This window comes from Rhinopithecus roxellana, chromosome 6, assembly GCF_007565055.1.
Source record: "Rhinopithecus roxellana isolate Shanxi Qingling chromosome 6, ASM756505v1, whole genome shotgun sequence".
NCBI lineage: Eukaryota > Metazoa > Chordata > Mammalia > Primates > Cercopithecidae > Rhinopithecus > Rhinopithecus roxellana.
This window is the reverse complement of record NC_044554.1, coordinates 1,140,121-1,159,968: the sequence shown is the minus strand read 5'-3', so window position 1 is coordinate 1,159,968 and position 19,848 is coordinate 1,140,121. Positions and strand designations below refer to the sequence as shown.

General features: G+C 45.5%; 1 pseudogene; it reads right to left on the bottom strand.

Moving 5' to 3' along the window:
• Positions 1 to 19,461, bottom strand: part of LOC104673653 — a 49,417-nt pseudogene extending 29,956 nt beyond the window's left edge.
• Positions 19,462 to 19,848: the final 387 nt, after the last annotated feature.

The following is a 19,848-nucleotide window of genomic DNA, read 5'->3' as shown; positions in this document are numbered from 1 at the left end:
GAAGCACAGTGAGCCAGGTAGTAGGGGACCCGATCATGTAGAAAACAAAGTCATTTGAGAGTTTGAACAGAGGGGTAAACATGATCTGAATTCCACTGTAAAAGGATTGTTCTAGCTGCCATACTGAGAGTAGACTGAGAGGGCAGGGTGGCTCATGCCTGTAATACCAACGCCTGAGAGGCCGAGGAAGGTGAATCACTCGAGGCCAGGAGTTCAAGACCAGCCTAGCCAACATGGCAAAACTCTCTGTCTACTGAAAATACAAAAAATCAGCCAGGCCTGGTGGCTCATGCCTATAATCCCAGCTAGTAGGGATGCTGAGGCAGGAGAATCACTTGAACCCGGGAGGCGGAGGTTGCAGTGAGCCAAGATCACAACATTACACTCCAGCCTTGACAGCAAAGCAAGACTCTGTCTCAAATAACAAAAAAAAAAAAAAGAAAGAGAGAGACAGTAGACTGAAAGAGGCAAGCATGGAAAGAAGGAAACCAGTTAGGAGACTACAGAGATAATCCAAGTGAGAGATGATGGCAGATGGGTCCAGTGTGGCAGCAGTGAGGAGTGAAGAAGGACAGACTCTGGGATATATTCTGAAGTTGAATCAACCAGACACTGGAGTACAGGATGATCTTGGAAAATCTTGGGACTATGGCAGAATTGAATGAAGCTAAATGGCACTAAATTCCAACATCCACTGTGAAATCCTGGGATCAGGGATTTGTTGACCTCTGTCACCTATTGTCCCACCCAGTACTTGGCACACAATGGGGATATAAAAAGCCTTCTGTTCTTGAATGAATAAATGTGGAACTGAATATATTACAAAGCCAAAAATCCTGCAGTTTGATAGGTCATTAGGAGACCAAAAAGCATGTGGTACTAGACATATTTTACTAACAGTGGATCCCCTTCCCTGAGTAAATCTATTTTTTTTTTTTGAGACAGGGTCTTGCTCTGTCACCCAGGCTGGCAGTGGTGCAATGTTAGCTCACTGCGACCTCCACCTCCCAGGATTAAGCAACTCTCATGCCTCAGCCTCCCCAGTAGCTGGCATCCACCACCACTCCCAGCTTTTTTTTTTTTTTTTTTTTTTTTTTTTTGTATTTTAGAAGAGATGGGGTTTCACCATGTTGCTGAGGATTGTCTCAAACTCCTGAGCTCAGGCATCCACCTACTTTGGCCTCCCAAAGTGCTAGGATTACAGGCATGAGCTACCACGCTCAATCTGAATCTATTTCGTTTTATTAAAAAATTTCCCTTTATAACTTATTTCCCAGTAGCAAGCAATGAAGCTGACAAACATCCTCACATAATACAGCTGAAAATCTGAAAAACTTGGCCATTTCCCTGAGAGGCCAGATGTAATCACCAAACTTCATACCACCTCAGTAAACTTTCAACTAAAACACAGGGATAAATGTTACACACGTAGTAAGCTCATGTTCTTATAAATAGTAAATCACCCATCAGACACCGTGGCTCACACCTGTAATCCCAGCACTTTGGGAGGCTGAGGTGGGTGGGCCACTTGAGATCAGGAGTTCAAGACCAGCCTGGCCAACATGGTGAAACCCCATCTCTACCAAAAACTATAAAAATTAGCTGCCCATGGTGGTGCATGCCTGTAGTCCTAGCTACTTGGGAGGCTGAGGCATGAGAATCCCTTGAACCTGGGAGGCAGAGGTTGCAGAGAACTGAGATCATGCCACTGCACTCCAGACTGGGCAACAGAGCGAGACTCTGTCTCAAAAATAAAAATAAAGGCATATAGGATGTCACTTACATGGACAGGTGTTCAGGGCTTGTGTGGAGGAGTTGTGGATGAGGACAGAAGTCTACTTGGAGATAATGAAGGCTAACTGGAGTTACTGAATGAAGAAAGAAGGGAAAGAGAGAGAAGGAAAAGGGTAAGGGGAGTGGAAGATTCACCTCAGTGTGGAGGTCATCTCTGACTGCTGACAAAGGAAAATGTTGGAGAAGGTCTGAAAATATTGCTAAAGGTTGGTAATTTCAGAAAATCTTGTAATATTTCCTTTACTTTAAAATAAAACTCAGCATCTCAAAGGTTTAGTAGGAGTTGTTTCCCCTCACCCATGGATTTCAGAGTAGTTGTACCATGCAGCCACAGAAAATAACTCCAGTATGAACCACATTTGAATACTACCAATAAAGACATGGAACTCTCCTCCTCTGAGGTTGAGCGCTTCTATTCACTTGCTGCTCAGCCTCCTCTTCTGCCCATCCTCACCTCCTTTGCTGGCATCTGTTCCAGATCTGTTGAGAAAGAAAGAAAGGTACACTTAGAGCTCTAATAAAGAAACTAGGCCGGGCACGGTGGCTTATGCCTGTAATCCTAACACTTTGGGAGGCCGAAGTGGGCAGATCACTTGAGGACAGGGCTCCAAGACCAGCCTGGCCAACATGGCAAAACCCCATCTCTAATAAAAATACAAAAGTTAGTCGTGCATGGTGGCATGCACCTGGAATCCCAGCTACTCAGAAGGCTGAGGCAGAAGGATCACTTGACCTAGGAGGCAGAGGTAGCAGTCAGCCACGATCGCGCCACTGTACTCCAGCCTGGGGAACAAGATCAAAACTTCATTACCCCAAAAAAGAAAATAACATTATTTGTTCAACAGAGGCGTATTAGATATTTTCTATTAGGCTGTGACATTCGTGTGCAGGCCAGAATTACAGTATTTGCCACTTTAGGAACAGGGCACACATGAACAAACACTAAGGTTTAAAGGCAAATAATAACTGCTATCACTGAACAGTTGAAATGTGGCTACTTCAAACTGAAATATGCTGTGAGTATGAAAGACACACCAATTGTCAACGAAAAGAATATATGCAAATGAAGAATGTGAAATACTTCATTGCGTATTTATTTATAATGATTTCAGGTTGAACTCGAAAATATAAAATTAGGTATGTTGCTTGCATTTGCAGCACACATTGTATTTCTCTTGGATACCACTGGTTAAAGTTCAAAGCTTAATGCCAGGTGCGGTGACTCACATCTGTAATCCCAGCACTTTGGGAGGCTCAGGCAGAAGGATCACCTGAATCCAGCCTGGCCAATATGGTGAAACCTCGTCTCTACACAAACTAAAAAAACTTAGCTAAGCATGGCTAACTTAGACTGTAATCCCAGCTACTTGGAAGGCTGAGGCAGGAGAATTGCTTGAGCCTGGTTGCAGCGAGCCGAGATCACACCATTGCAGTCCAGCCTGGGTGACAGAGTGAGACGCTGCATCAAAAAACGGCAGAAAAAAAAAAAAGCTTGGGTTATCCCTACACTGCATCTGCTCATATTGATAAATCAGAGTGCCTATACTGAGCTTCTGCAAAAGATTTTTTGGGGAGGTGAACAAAGGAGCAGTTCCATCATTTTAAAAGATTAATTTTTAAAAGCTTCAAGATTAATATGTGCTTTTAAAAAGAATTTCACAACTATTTGTTGTATTTGTTCTTGGCTGAGTAACTTCAGTTGTATTGTGAGTAAGAAATTCTGGTCTGTAAAAACAGTTGATATTAGTACTATAATAAAACATTTAGAAGATATTTACAGGTCTTTCTCACACAACTTTTCACTGCTTAATATTATTATTTGAAATGGAGTCTCATTCTGTCGTCCAGGCTTTAGTGCAGTGGTACAATCTCGACTCACTGCAACCTCCGCCTCCCAGGTTCAAGATATTCTCCTGCCTCAGCCTCCTGAGTAGCTGGGACCACAAGTTTGCACCACAACACCTGGCTAATTTTTGTATTTTTAATAGACATGGGGTTTTGCCTTGTTGGCCAGGCTGGTATTGAACTCCTGACCTCAGGTAATCCACCCGCCTCAACCTCCCAAAGGGCTGGGATTACAAGCATGAGCCACTGCACCCAGCCAATTTTGTTGTTGTTGTTGTTGTTGTTGTTGGGAGAAATTCTTTTTTTTTTTTTTTTTATTATTATACTTTAAGTTCTAGGGTACATGTGCATAACGTGCAGGTTTGTTACATATGTATACTTGTGCCATGTTGGTGTGCTGCACCCATCAACTCGTCAGCACCCATCAATTCGTCATTTATATCAGGTATAACTCCCAATGCAATCCCTCCCCCCTCCCCCCTCCCCATGATAGGCCCCGATGTGTGATGTTCCCCTTCGCGAGTCCAAGTGATCTCATTGTTCAGTTCCCACCTATGAGTGAGAACATGCGGTGTTTGGTTTTCTGTTCTTGTGATAGTTTGCTAAGAATGATGGTTTCCAGCTGCATCCACGTCCCTACAAAGGATGCAAACTCATCCTTTTTATGGCTGCATAGTATTCCATGGTGTGTATGTGCCACATTTTCTTAATCCAGTCTGTCACAGATGCACATGAGTTGATTCCAAGTCTTTGCTATTGTGAATAGTGCTGCAATAAACATACGTGTGCATGTGTCTTTATAGCAGCATGATTTATAATCCTTTGGGTATATACCCAGTAGTGGGATGGCTGGGTCATATGGTACATCTAGTTCTAGATCCTTGAGGAATTGCCATACTGTTTTGCACCCGGCCAATTTTTAAACATAATCCATTCTGCCATTTTACAGTGAAAAAAATCATTTTGGTGACTTGGATTTTGAAAATAGCAATTTTCAGGCATTCAGGTGAGACCACCTGGATGTCTCCAAAGTCATCTTTTTTGTAAGATAAATATGCAAATGTCACTTTTCCCCCAAACCAGCTCAATTATATTTCTGAATCTTAGATGAACTGTCCCACAGCACAGCCAGAAGCAGATTGCTGTATCATCTTAAACTTTTCCTCTCCCTTATAACTCAGTCCCAACAAACATACACAGATGCACAACCTCAATCAGTAAGCAAGACTCTATCTACTTCAACCAACATTCCTGAGATTTTGCCACTGCACTCCAGCCTGGGCAACAGAGTGAGAATCCACCTCAAAAAAGAAAAAAGAAAAAAAAGTAAAAATGAATTGACTAATCCCTGCTCTGAAGCCACATCCAAACAGAACTCTAAAAAAAGGATTCAAGCAATTTACATGGTGCTGTTTATATATAGATCTCCCTTGCACCTCTATATGTAACATTTAAATATTTTGCAACATGATAGGTGGCAGTGACTCAAAGCTGGGCATGCTGGCATGTGCCTGTAGCCCCAGCTACTTAGGAGACTGAAGCAGGAGGATAACTTGAGCCCAGGACTTCTAGTCAAGCCCAGACAACATAACAAGACCCTGTTTCTTTTCTTTCTTTTTTTTTTTTTTTTTTTTTTTTTGAGATGGAGTTTTACTCTTGTTGCCCAGGCTGGAGTGCAATGGTGTGATCTCAGCCCACTGCAACCTCTGCTTCCCAGGTTCCAGTGATTCTCCTGCCTCAGCCTCCCGAATAGCTGGGATTACAGGCACACACCACCACACCCAGCTAATTCTGTATTTTCAGTAGAGATAAGATTTCTCCATGTTGGTCAGGCTGGTCTCAAACTCCCGACCTCAGGTGATTCACCTGCCTCGGCCTTCTAAAATGCTGAGATTACAGGTGTGAGTCACCACGCCTGGCCAACCCTGTTTCTTTAAAAGGAAAGGTCAGGGAGCTGTCAGGGAGCTCACTGATGAATTATTTTGGCGGTATCAACAACTGCTATCAAACCACCACTATAAAATCCAAAATTATACCTATTCCCCGATCTTTCTCCTTATTTCCAAACTTATTTATCTGTCTCCTCCACCTCCACACCTCAACTTAAATGTCAACTCAAAATAAATTAGTAATTAATTTCTTTGTTCTTAGATTGGCTTTCCTCTAACATCTCAAGACTTGTCTTAAATTCTTCATGTTATTAGCACCAAATCTGAAGGACTCTACTATAGGAACTCTTTGATGTAAGAAACACATGTGTTTTTGAGAAACCACACAAAATGAAATAATTATCATAGCTGTAAAAACAAATATGTCCATAAACAAATAACAGTAAAGGATTAGAAGCTTTCAGTCCCACTAGAGAGTGATGTTAAATTATTCGTTAATTCAACAAGAAAATATATAAACCTAATTCTCACAAACTTTCTATAAAATAAACAAGAACCAATTGTTGAAGTTGAGAGTAAAAAGTGGAAGTTTTAGAAAGAGGTGAGGCCAACTGCAGAATGTGCTCCTCACATATTCTCAAGGCTGCCCCAATCACACCCCCTGCCTCCCCATCCCCTTATTCTACTTAATTCTATCCCAGACCTTAACACCTTACATGGTAAATATCTCCTACTTACTACTCATGTTTCCCCACCAAACTGAATGCTCCAGAATGTATGGGACAGTTCCCCACTGCACCTGACTCACAGGTGCCAAATGACTGCAGGATTATGAGGCTGGAAGTAGTAAATATTTCCTCAATACTGGCAGTGGTTCACAGCCATGAAAAAACCTAAGATTTCCTCTCTCCCTTTCAGGAACCGTAAAGAAAGCAGCAATACTGTCAGAGGCGTTTGAATGAGAGCAATTCGATTTTAAATAGGAGCTGGGTAAAATGAGGCTGAGACCTACTGAGCTGCAATCCCAGATGGTTAAGGCATTCTAAGTCACAGGATGAGGGAGGAGGTCGGCACAATATACAGGTCACAAAGACCTTGCTGATAAAATGGGTTGTAGTAAAAAAAAAAAAAGCCAGCCAAAACCCACCAAAACCAAGATATCAATGAGAGTGACCTCTAGTTATCCTCATTGCTACACTCCCACCAACAGCATGGCAGTTTACAAATGCCATGGCAATGTCAGGAAGTTGTTCTATATGGTCTAAAAATGTGAACCATAAAAGTAATCCACTCCTGGCTGGGTGGAGTGGTTCTCACCTATAATCTCAGCACTTTGGGAGACCAAGGCAGGTGGATCACCCGAGGTCAGGAGTTTAAGATCAGCCTGGCCAACACGGTGAAACCCCGTCTCTACAAAAAATACAAAAAAAAAAAAAAAAAAAATTAGTTGGATGTCGTGGTACATGCCTGTGATCTCAGCTACTCAGGAGGCTGAGGCAAGAGAATCACTTGAACCCAGGAGGCAGAAGTTGCAGTGAGCTGAGATCACACCACTGCATTCCAGCCTGGACTCTATCTCAAAAAAACAAACAAACAAAACAACAACAACAACAAAAAAAACACAGTATGAGAGGCTGGGCATGGTGGTTCATGGCTATAATCCCAGCACGTTGGGAGGCTGAAGTGAGTGGATCACCTGAGGTCAGGAGTTCAAGACTAGCCTGACCAATATGGTGAAACCCCATCTCTACTAAAAATACAAAAATTAGCCGGGCATGTTGGCAGGTGCCAGCAATCCTACCTACTTGGGAGGCCGAGGCAGGAGAATTGCTTGAACCTGGAAGGTGGAGGTTGCAATGATCTGAGACTGAGCCACTGCACTCCAGCCTGGGTAACACGAGCGAAACTCTGTCTCAAAAACAAAACAGTAAGAGAAAACTGGAGCTGAGTCCTACTCATTGTATTTACTTTCCTAAAATAAAACATTATAAAAAACACTACTCAATAATATAATTTAGTTGAAGGCGAAAAAAACAGACTTACCAAATTTTTTTGCAAAAAAGCTGATCCACCATCTTTCTTAATTTAGTGATTCTGGCATACCATACTACCTTCACTATTGAAATCACAGGAATACAAGTTTTCTCAATCTAACGGATTTAATAACTTGGGTTATTAAATATTATTATAAAATAGGTAAAATAGGCAGTATTTTTCTTTTCCTGTGTCTAGTATTTTTTTTTTGAGATGCAGTCTCACTCTGTTGTCCAGGCTGGAGTGCAGTGGTGCGATCTCAGCTTACTGCAAGCTCCGCCTCCCGGGTTCACGCCATTCTCCTGCCTCAGCCTCTCAAGTAGCTGGGACTACAGGTGCCTGCCACCATGCCCGGCTAATTTTTTACATTTTTAGTAAAGAAGGGGTTTCACCATGTTAGCCAGTATGATCTCGATCTCATGACTTCGTGATCCACCCGGCTTGGCCTCCCAATGTGCTGGGATTACAGGCGTGAGCCACCGTGCTCAGCACCTGTGACTAATAAAATTTCTAAGATCCAGAATGTATTACTGAAACAATGCTGACACTCACTGCACAAAAAAAGGAAGAACCAGACATTCATTAAAGCTAGGAAAAAGCAGAACACAGTATGCTCAAGAACCACTAGCAGGCAGGACATGGTGTCTCACACCTGTAATCCCAGCACTCTGGGAGGCCAAGGCTGGCAGATCACCTGAGGTCAGGAGTTCCAGACCAGCCTGGCCCAACATGGCGAAAACCAAACTCCACTGCAAATAAAAAATTAGGCAGGTGTGAGCTACTTGGGAGGCTGAGGCAGGGAGAATTGCTTGAACACAGGAGATGGAGCTTGCAGTGAGCTGAGATCACACCACTGCACTCTAGTGTGGGCAACAGAGGAAAACTCCATCTCAAAAAAAAAAAAAAGAAGAACAGCTAGCTGGTGCCATTTGTTATGGGGAGACTAGGGATATGATCTTGCTGGCAATCCTCCCATTTTAGTAAATCTAAACAGTGTGATTCCATTCTTTTCTGTCCACACTCCACTCCACAGCCAAAACAAGAAAGAAAATCAATTATATTTCTATTTCTTTCAAAACACATGTAACAATTAAGAGATGATATTCATAGCTCCATATTCTAAAAGGAACCTTCTTATATCCTGGGTATCATGGACATAATAATTATTCCACATAATCTTCTAATCTGACTTAAGACTGAATACCTACCTCCCGAAAAGCTTGTTTATCAATTTGTAAATCTTCACATGTTGAATTCATAAGTCCATGTCTGAAAGGTGAGAATAAACATTAATATTCACTAGGCAATATACAGCAAAGTAATATTCACTAGTGCATATTTTACATTTCTTCACCAAGGGTGGCTTTGAAAAGAAAAGACAGGCTGGCTATGGTGGCTCACACCTGTAATCCCAACACTTTGGAAGGCCAAAGCAGACAGATCACGAAGTCAGGAGTTCAAGACCAGTCTGGCCAACATGGTGAAACCCCCATCTCTACTAAACATACAAAAATTAGCCAGGTGCTGTGGCAGGTGCCTGTCATCCCAGCTACTCAGGAGGCTGAGCTAGGAGAATCACTTGAACCTGGGAGGCAGAGATTGCAGTGAGCCAGGATCACACCATTGCACTCCAGCATGGGCAACAAGAGCGAAACTCCAGCTGAAAAAAAAAAACAAAACAAAAACAAAAGAAATATCCCATTACTTTAAGGCAATGTAGATACAGCCAGAATATCTACAGAAATCTGAACCCATAAAGCCATAAAAACATACCAGCTAATATTATTTAATACATACAGTACTAAATGGAAGAGGTAATATTTTCTTTTTTTTTTTGAGATGGAGTTTCGCTCTGTCACCCAGGATGGAGTGCAGTGGCAGTATCTCGGCTCACTGCAACCTCCACCTCCTGGGTCCAAGCAATTCTCCTGTCTCAGCCTCCTGAGTAGCTGGGATTACAAGTGCTCACCACCACCTCACCGGACTAATTTTTGTATTTTTGTAGAGACAGGGTTTCACCATATTGGTCAGACTCGTCTTGAACTCCTGACCTGAAGAGATCCATCCACCTCGGCCTCCCAAAATGTTGGGATTACAGGCATGAGCCACCATGCCTGGCTGGAAAAGGTAATATTTTCCAAACATAAACATTAGTGTAACCTTATTGGACTTATCAAAATAATTTTTTTTAGTAACAGAAGCAGAAGATTCTCCTGAACTGTATAATTTCAGCTAGCATTTATTTACTTAAGATTAAAATAACATAACAGCTATAAAAAGTCAAGAGGTAGCCAAATGTAGTGGCTCATGCCTGTAACCCAAACACTTCGGGAGGCTGAGGCAGGTGCATCACCTGAGGTCAGGAGTTTGAGACCAGCCTGGCCAACATGGTGAAACCCCATCTCTACAAAAAATACAAAAATCAGGCAGGTGTGGTGGCAATCGCCTGTAGTTCCAGCTACTAGGGAGGCTGCGGTGGGAGGATCGCTTGAAGCTGAATAGTGGAGGTTGCAGTGAGCTATGATCACACCACTGCACTCCAGCCTAGGTGACAGAGCAAGACTCTGTTTCAAAGACAAAAAAGAAAAAGTCAAGAGCATGATAAGTATTAAAATCAGAAAAAAACAATGGTCTATCATCAGAACAGCTCCATTTTTTTGCTATCACTATGTGTTAAGGTCAATTTGCTGAACATTAATATTGGTACTAAAGTGTACCATATAAGACATTAGTGCTGACTTAGGTTTAACGTCCTTTGCTGTACAATATACTTGAACATCATACTTATGTTTTACAACAAAAGAGTCTTTCCCTAAGGCGATTACCATTAATACTCCTTTAAAGTTATAAAATGTGGGCTGAGGGGTGGCTCACACCTGTAATCCCAGCACTTTGGGAGTCCGAGGTGGGCAGATCACAAGGTCAAGAGATCAAGACCATCCTGGCCAACATGGTGAAACCCCATCTCTACTAAAGTACAAAAATTACCTGGGCATAGTGACACACACCTGTAGTCCCAGCTACTCAGGAGGCTGAGGCAGGAGAATCTCTTGAATCCGGAAGGTGGAGGTTGCGGTGAGCCGAGATTGCAACTCCAGACTGAACAACAAGTGTGAAACTTTGTCTCAAAAAAAATATATGAAATGTGAAGATTGTTTTTATAATTTTACAACACCTGAGCATTACTGTCTTTAAACTAAATAATCTAATAAATCACCATCACAACAAAAGCCCCACAACATAATCTGTTTCACCTTATAAAAAGCACTGACATTTAGCGTGTGGTAATTCTTTGCAGCAGCCACGGGAAACTAGTATTGTAACGAAGCCTCAAAACCCACCGGAAGGGGCTGGGCACAGTGGCTCATGCCTGTAATCCCAGCAATTTGGGAGGCCGAGGTAGGTGGATCAATTGAGGTCAGGAATTCCAGACCAGCCTTGCCAACATGGTGAAACTCTGTCTCTGAAAAAAAAAAACCACAAAAATTAGCCGGGCGTGGTGGCACATGCCTATAATCTCAGCTACTCAGGAGGCTGAGACATGGGAACTGCTTGAACCTGGGGTGGGGCAGAGGTTGCAGTGAGCCAAGATTGTGCCACTGCACTCCACCCTGGGTGACAGAGCGAGGCTCCATCTCAACAACAAGGACAAAAAAAAAAAAGAAACCCACCTGAAGAAGGTTTCCAGTTCTGTCAACAGTCCCCCACCCAACCCCTTAGAAGCACACACTCCTTTGCTGTGGGCCATGGACAGGAAAAAGGAAGCGCCTCCTCATGGCAGAGACCTACCCAGCAGAAACTCAAGGGAAGGCACTGCCAGGCCTTTCCTTCTGCCAAGGCCATTTTCTTTCTTTCTTTTTTAATTTGAGACACAGTTTCACTCTGTCTCCTAGGCTGGAGTGCAGTGGTGCAATCTCGTCTCACTTCGACCTCTGCCTCCCCAGTTCAAGCGATTCTTCTGGCTCAGCCTCCCGAGTAGCAGGGATTACAGGAGCATAGCATGCCTAACTAATTTTTGTATTTTTAGCAGAGATGGGGTTTTGCCATGTTGCCCAGGCTGTACTCAAACTCCTCACCTCAAGTGATCCACCTATCTCAGCCTCCCAAAGTGCTGAGGAGTGAGCCACCACACCCAGCACTCACCAAGGCCTTTGATGGCAGGCTTTTTCCAGGTGGCCACACCTTGTCTGGTCTGGCTCTGCCCCACTCTCCCTCTCACCACGTTGGAATCCCTCACTACTTTTCAGTAGAGGATAGTTGTGCCCCAATCTCAGCTTGATATGATTCAGATCTGCATTTAACTCATGGAACCTGGCTGATCCTCAAGCCCTGGAGAAAAGAAGTGTCTCTCTGCAGGTATGATACAGGATATGCCTGTCCCCAGGACCCTGGGAGAGGGAAGTCCAATGTCCCACCAGGTTGGCAGGGCTGGGGAAGGAAAAGTGTTATGGTGTCCCTAAGACTAAAAAGAGGCAGCAGAGGGAGCTGGACATCACTCCCATTGAACTCATGCCGCTGCCTGAGTGGGGTGAGGGAGCAATGCACCCAAGTGGCAAGAGGGGGCTGAGAGGCATGGTTCCAAGGAGGCTTCCACCCTCCCTTCCTGCCATGTTACTCGGATCCCGTGCAGGTGAGCGTGCCCACTTTGGGCTTAGGGTTGCCACTGTGGCCTGTACTCAAATGCAGCCCCCCATGGCCATGGTTCCAGGAGTGGGGCAGAGCAGGGAGGAGTCCTCGAGAGGAGAAGCCGGGGCAGGAGGGAGTGGGACTCAAACTCCAGGAGGGGGCCCTTCTCATGGGTCCTCTTTTCCAGCATCTCCTTCCTTACCCCTGGGCTGATCACCTGGTTAAGAACTGAGGCAAGGTTTCTCATCCTCAGGTCTGAAGGGTTCAATTACCAGGTCCAAGTAGCTGGGATTACAGGCATGCACCACCATGCCTGGCTAATTTTGAATTTTCAGTAGAGACACCATTTCTCCATGTTGGTCAGGCTGGTCTCCAACTCCTGACCTCAGCTGATCCGCCCACCTCTGCCTCCCAAAAGTGCTCAGATTACAGGAGTGAGCCACCAGGACTGGCCAAGAAATCCTTGTCTAAAACGGAGCTGGGCTCAGTGGCTCATGCCTATAATCCCAGCACTTTGGGAAGCCGAGGTGGGTGGATCACTTGAGGTCAGGAGTTTGAGACCAGCCTGGGCAATATGATGTAACCTCATCTCTACTAAAATATATATATATATACACACACACACACACAAACACACACACACACGTGTGTATATATATATATAAATTAGCCAGGTGTGGTGATGACCACCTATATCCCAGTTTCTCAGGAGGCTGAGGCAGGAGAATCACTTGAATCTGGCAGGCAGAGGTTGCAGTGAGCCGAGATCACGCCACTGCACTCCAGCCTGGGTGACAACAGCAAGACTCTATCGCAAATAAAAAATAAAACAAAAACAAATTCCATTTCAAAAAAAAAAGTGGTATGGAAATGAAAATATTGTGTTAAAGACAGTTTCATAGAAAATAAAAGACCACTCAGATACAATAAGATGTCTTTTTAGATGAGTACACTTGTTATTCTTACTTTACACCTAAAGAAACCAGCTCAGAGAATATTATTTGATTGGACCATGTTGCATTTCTGGACAGTGCAGCTGATATCAGACTTCATAACTGCACTAGCCTACCAGGGTGCTTCTCATAAAGGTAAGAAATGTAAATCTGGCCTAATATACAAAGTTGCCAGGGCAGCACTGGGTCAATTGTACATACAGTACTTCTATGCTCATCAAGGGAAACTTTAAGGGAAGGTGAAAATGCTTCTAGAAGGAAACTGGACACCAGCGCCCTTGCTTGTTGCCTTTGGGCTCTTCCTCTAAGACCAAGAGTGACCTGAAATTACCGACTAACTGTTCCAATCAAGTGGACAAAATGGTACCAAGGTCATCAACATGAGACAGATTCACTTGAGGACCTCTCTATGTGCTTTGAAAGACAAAACTGCTTTTGTGAAAGATACTGAATTTCAGAAAAACAAAATCATATTAACAACTAATAACACTGTAAAACGATGATGTGTTGAATGCTACTTCAGAAAAACATGTTCAAATCTAGGAAAACAATTTCTGATAGAAAACTACGTGTTGGCTTGGCGCAGTGGCTCACGCCTGTAATCCCAGCCCTTTGGGAGCCTGAGGCAGGCGGATCACGAGGTCAGGATTTCAAGACCAGCCTGACCAACATGGGAAACCCCACCTCTACTAAAAATATAAAAAGTTAGCTGGGCGTGGTGGCTCCTGCCTATAATTCCCAGCTACTCAGGAGGCTGAGGCAGGAGAATCACTTGAACCCAGGAGGTGGAGGTTGCAGTGAGCAGGTGGGCCAAGATTGTACCACTGCACCCCAGCCTAGACAGAACAAGACTCTGTCTCAAAAAAGAAAGAAAGAAAAGAAAGAAAAGAAAGAAAGAAAGAAAGAAAGAAAGAAAGAAAGAAAGAAAGAAAAGAAAGAAAAGAAAGAAAAGAAAGAAAAGAAAGAAAAGAAAGAAAAGAAAGAAAGAAAGAAAAGAAAGAAAGAAAGAAAGAAAACTACGAGAAAGAAAGAAAACTACGTATCAATTATCTATCTACCCAGCTATCTAGAGAAACGGTTTCATTCTATTGCTTCGGATGGAGAGCAGCAGGATGATCATCGCTCACTGCAGCCTTGAGCTCCTGGCTTCAAGTGATCCTCCTGCCTCAGACCCCTAAGTAGCTGCGACCATAGGTAGACACAGTTACACCTGGCTTTTTTGCTTTTTTTTGTTTTGTAAAGAAAGGGTTCACTACATTGCCTGGGCTGGTCTCAAACTTTCAGCGTCTTGATGTGTCGCCCAGGCTGGGGTGCAGTGGTGTGATCTCAGCTCACTGCAACCTCCACTTACTGGTTCAAGCGATTCTCCAGTATCAGCTTCCCGAGCAGCTGGGACTAAAGGCATGTGTCACCACACCCCGCTAATTTTTACATTTTTTTTGTAGAGACCGAGATTCTCCACATTGGCCAGGCTGGTCTCGAACTCCTGACCTCAGGTGATCCACACGCCTCGGCCTCCCAAAGTACTGGGATTACAGGCCTGAGCCACCAGGCCAGGCCGAACACTTTCTCATGTTATTAAATAGCCTAACCCAGGCGGGGCACAGTGGCTCATGCCTGTAATCCTGACAAGACTGAAGGGCCAAGGTAAGAGTATCAGTGAACCCAGGAGTTTGAGACCGGCCTGGGCAACATAGGGAGATCCCCATCTCTACAAAAAATATAAAACTTAGGCCACACATGCACCGCGCCCAGATAATTTTTATACCTTTTGTAGAGTCGGGGTTTCATCACGTTCCCAGACCGTTCTGGAACTCCCGAGCCCAAGCCATCCTCCCGCCTCGGCCTCTCAAAGTGCTGGGATAACAGGGCCCAAATAGCCTCATGTTTTCTTTAAGCAGTCTCTCCCTGTTGCACAACTCGATGGTTTTCTTTTTTGTTTTTTTAGACAGGGGTTACCTCAGTCTTGCAGGCTACAGTGCTGTGGTGGGGTCACAGCTCATTGGAGCCTTGAACCTTGGAGTTCAAGTAGCTGGGAAGCTGAGGTGGGACCAAAGAGATGGGGTCGCGCCATGTTAACAGGCTGCTCTTGGCCTGAAAGGATCCTCCCACCTGGGAAGAGACCGGACACAGTTTTCTATTTTTGACTCACATAAACACTGTGCTGGGTGGGAGTTTACTACCCTTCTCCAGCCAGCAACACACAGGACCCGAAGAGGAGGTCCGGGTTACCAGGCTCCACTGCGAGGAGAAGACTGACCAACTTCAGACACTATACCGTCTGTGACGTTGCGGAAGGCCCGCGCCTGTGACTTCGCCGAAAGTGCGCGCCTCTGACGTCACTGAAGGCGCGCCCTAAGATGTCACTGAGGGCGCACCCCTATGGCGTCACAGAGGACTGACCCTCACGTGCAGCCAATCGGAACTCCAGGCCGGGCTGCTGGGCTTCCTGGAGTGCGCATGCGCAGGCGAGCAGCCGCAACATTTACAGTTTCACCCGTCTTCCTCTGAGCTGTTGAGGATGGTGGATGAAGAAATACACGCACAGACAGGTGATTTGCCCAGAGCTGATGAGTGACAAGCCTGCTTTCAGGCCGTGTGACTCCTAGTTTAGCGCGTTTTTTTTTTTTTTGGAGAGAAAGTCTCACTCTGTCGCCCAGGTCTGGAGTGCAGTGGCACGATCTTGGCTCACTGCAACCTCCACCTCCCGGGTTCAAGCGATTCTGCTGCCTCAGCCTCCCGAGTAGCTGGGACTACAGGTGCCTGCTATTACACACATCTAATTTTTGTATTTTTATTGGAGATGGGGTTTCACCATGTTGGCCAGGCTGATCTCAAACTCGTGACCTCAGGTGATCCTCCCGCCTCGACCTCCCAAAGTGCTAGGATTGCAGGTGTGAGCCACAGTGCCTGGCTGTTTTTTTGTTTTTTATTTTGTTTTGTTTTTTTTTTTTTTTTTTTTTTTTTTTTGAGACGGAGTCTCGCTCTGTCGCCCGGGCTGGAGTGCAGTGGCCGGATCTCAGCTCACTGCAAGCTCCGCCTCCCGGGTTTACGCCATTCTCCTGCCTCAGCCTCCCATTTTTTTTTTTTTTAATAGAGATGGTTAGCCACATGTGGTGGCACACACCTGCTGTCCCTCCTTCTAGGGAGGCTGAGGTGGGAGGATCACTTGAGCCCAGGAGGCAGAGACTGTAGTGAGTCAAGATCATACCACTGCACGCCAACCTCGATGACAGGGTGAAACTGTCTAAAAAATAAAAAATGATATAGGGTCTTGCTCTGTTGCCCAGGCTGATCTTGAACTCGGCCTCAAGCAATCCTCCCGCCTCAGCCTCCCAAAGTGCTGGGAGTACAGGCATGAGCCATTGTACCTGCCCTGGGAACTTTTTGCTGGGAGAGGTTTCTCTTATCTATCCTGGCTTCAGGAGGGCAGGACCCCAAACCAAGGGTTTGTTCAAGTGGACAGCATTTTGGGAATGAAAGTGGGGTCAGCACTCGGGGTGGAGCGGAGCTGGCTGTAGCCTACAGGGCCTGCTGGAGCCTAGGACAGCACTTCATGGGGAAAGCTTGGGCCTTACCTGCCCAGGATCTCGTTGGGCTCATAATTCTCATAGAAGTCCTGTGTGGAATGAGAGTCCGGCAGTGCCTCATCCAGGTCATGCTCAGATCCTCAGCAGGGGAACTCTGGGTGGCGCTGAGAGGGAACTCAAAGAAGCTGTCAGCCCTCCTGACCCAGGGGGTGTTCTCCTTGGGGCCTGGAACTGTGTCTCAGTCATCCTCACATCTGGCACCACACTGGTCTATAGTGAATGTTCCAAATAAATGTTTGTGAATTAAGGCCGGGCGTGGTAGCTCACACCTATAATCCCAGCACTGTGGGAGGCTAAGGTGGACAGATCACTTGAGGCCAGGATTTTGAGACCAGCCTGGCCAACATGGCGAAACCCCATCTCTACTAAAAATATAAAAATTAACTGGGCATAGTGGCTCACACCTGTAATTCCAGCTTCTCAGGAAGCTGAGGCACGAGAATCGCTTGAACCCTGGAGGTGAAGGTTAACCAGTGAGCCGAGATTGTGCCACTGCACTCCAGCCTGGGCGACAGAGCCAGACTGTCTCTAAATAAATAAATAAATAAATAAATAAATAAATAAAAGCCCGGGTGCGGTGGCTAACACCTGTAATCCCAGCACTTTGGGAGGCCAAGGTGGGCGGATCATGAGGTCAGGAGATTGAGACCATCCTGACTAACATGGTGAAACCCTGTCACTACTAAAAATACAAAAAATTAGCCGGGCGTGGTGGCAGGCACCTGTAGTCCCAGCTACTCATGAGGCTGAGGCAGGAAAATGGCATGAACCCAAGAGGCAGAGCTTGCAGTGAGCCAAGATCGTGCCACTGCACTCCAGCCTGGGCGATGGAGTGAGACACCAGCTCAGAAAAAAAAAAAAAAATGGTGAGCAAATCCAAATGAGTCTCTGGTGATATTAGAATACTTATTTGGGAAAAAAATTTTCCCACAATTTATATTAAGCAGACAGCCGGTTACATGGTAGTTTTTTAAATTTTCTTTTTGATAACATCTGAAATGCCTGGCAGAAAGGCTGGAGTTCGGGGCAGAGAGAAATTTAAAATGTTAGGAGCTTTGCCCTTTGAGGAGCTGTCAGAATTGGAGAAAAAGCATCCCAGAAATTGTAATCAGTGAGGAAAACAGGATTCCAGCTATCCACAGCGCCCTAGCTGTACACCAGCATCACTGGATGAGGGATGCCTATGTGCACGTAGCCCTTGGTTTCTGACCTGAAACAGTAGCAGCCAGGCTGACTTGGTGATAGGCCCAGCCTGCCCCTGTGGTGAACTACCTGGGCCTGGGCCTTGGCCTTGGTCCTGTGGTGGATGATCTGAGCCTTGGCCTTTGCTTTGGCTCTCCAGTGGATGACCTGAGCCTTGGCCCTCCAATGGATGACCTGAGTCTTGGCCTTGACCTCTGAAGCTCTTCTGTGCAAGGCCTTGACCTCTGAAGCTCTTCTTACCCACTTGCTGAGTTTACGCCTGGGAAGCTCTTGGTTAGCTTGTCCCATTGACTTGGGTGAGGGATAGTTGCCGTCCAGTGAGTGCTAGGGGTGTGAGGTGGACCGGGCCACACAGCTGCCAAGGGCCTGGCTGGGTGGAACTGAAACCTGACCCATGTGGGTCCTCATTGCCTCCTGACGTCAGTGACCCCGTGATCTCTTGGAAAGATAAAAACACATTTTCTGTTTCCAGGTGCCCTACCTTGCTAGACATTTGCTCAGTAAAGTTTCTGTCTCTTTCACCCTCGTTGCAAGTGCCGGGTTCTGAGCCTGTCGGTTTGCTGCTAGCCTGCCGGCTTCCCATGACCTGGGACCTGGGACCAGGGGCCCGCAGGTATTTCTAGCTGGAAAGGAGTTCTAGATAGTTCTGAGTGGATGCTCTCCTCTGTCCTCCTCAGGAGAGTTCTGGCTTGGCTGGGTGGTGTTTTCTGTGATGAGCAGTGGCCACCGTCACCACCCCCTCCTCCTCCTCCTCCTCCAACTTCTGCTCTCCTCCTCTTTCTCCGCGCCCCCCCCATCTCCATACACCTTGAGACCGGCCAGTGGGCAGCATATTGTGCAAGAAACAGCTGTTGTTTTGACAAAGGAAATACTAGCCTCACTTCTTGCATCACCAGACCCACGAGGCCGTGGATTCCAGGCCTCTGCCCTTGCAGGTGGACATGCAGACCGTAACGCAGAGGCTCACGTGTCCCACACTATGCATTACATAAAGTATTATTCCCATCACCATTTGTGTACGTACTCGTTCACATTTAGCAGGTTGTAAAAATTAATAGGTAGTGCAGTTTTTTCAGCTAGACAATGCATGCAAATGGCAAGATAGTCCAAAGATACACACTGTGGAGTAAGTCCCTCTCCCCACCAGCCGCTCTGGAGACAGCCAAGCACGGTCAAAAGATTCTTCTGTATCTCTCTGGAGATAATCACAGCCTATGTGAGCATATGGATTGATATTCTTTTAAACATTGTGTTGCAGTTTGCTTTTTGGCTTGGATGTATCTGATGATCATCGTGTCCTATACAATACACCGTGTTTTTTTACACTGCAGGAAAATCTGTGAGGGGCTGGACCGACAGGGTATTGCGGGGCATGGAGGAGGTTGGGTCCAGGTTTTTTGCTCTTCGTGAGTTTTTAGTGCCTTTCAGATGTGACGACGCTCCATACGCCTTCTCACACGTGGCCCATAACTCATGGGCCGAGGGCTCTGCATTTGGGACCCCCACCTCCACCTCCTCAAGATGCATTTCATTCCCTTGTTAATGCGTCATTGTAGTTGACACTTTGAGGATAGGCAGGCATGGTAGGTAATAAAACAGTATTTGGCTTATGTTTAATCACCATCTCCTCCCACAGCCCAAGAACACCTTAATGTCCCTCAAAAAGGATTTGGTGGTGCTGTTTTTTATGTGTGTGTGTGTTGTTGTTTCAAAATTTTTCTCCAAGGGACGGGCGAAGGTGCTTCGGGGAGTCAGAGAATGTTTTTTTGATCTTAAGAATGCAAAATGACTTTTTGTATCCCCTGTCAACACAGCATGCACACACACACACACACACACACACACACACACGGAGTCTTTAGTGCAAATTTTGAAATAACGATCGGTGAACTTTGGCAAGTTGTTTACAGTGAA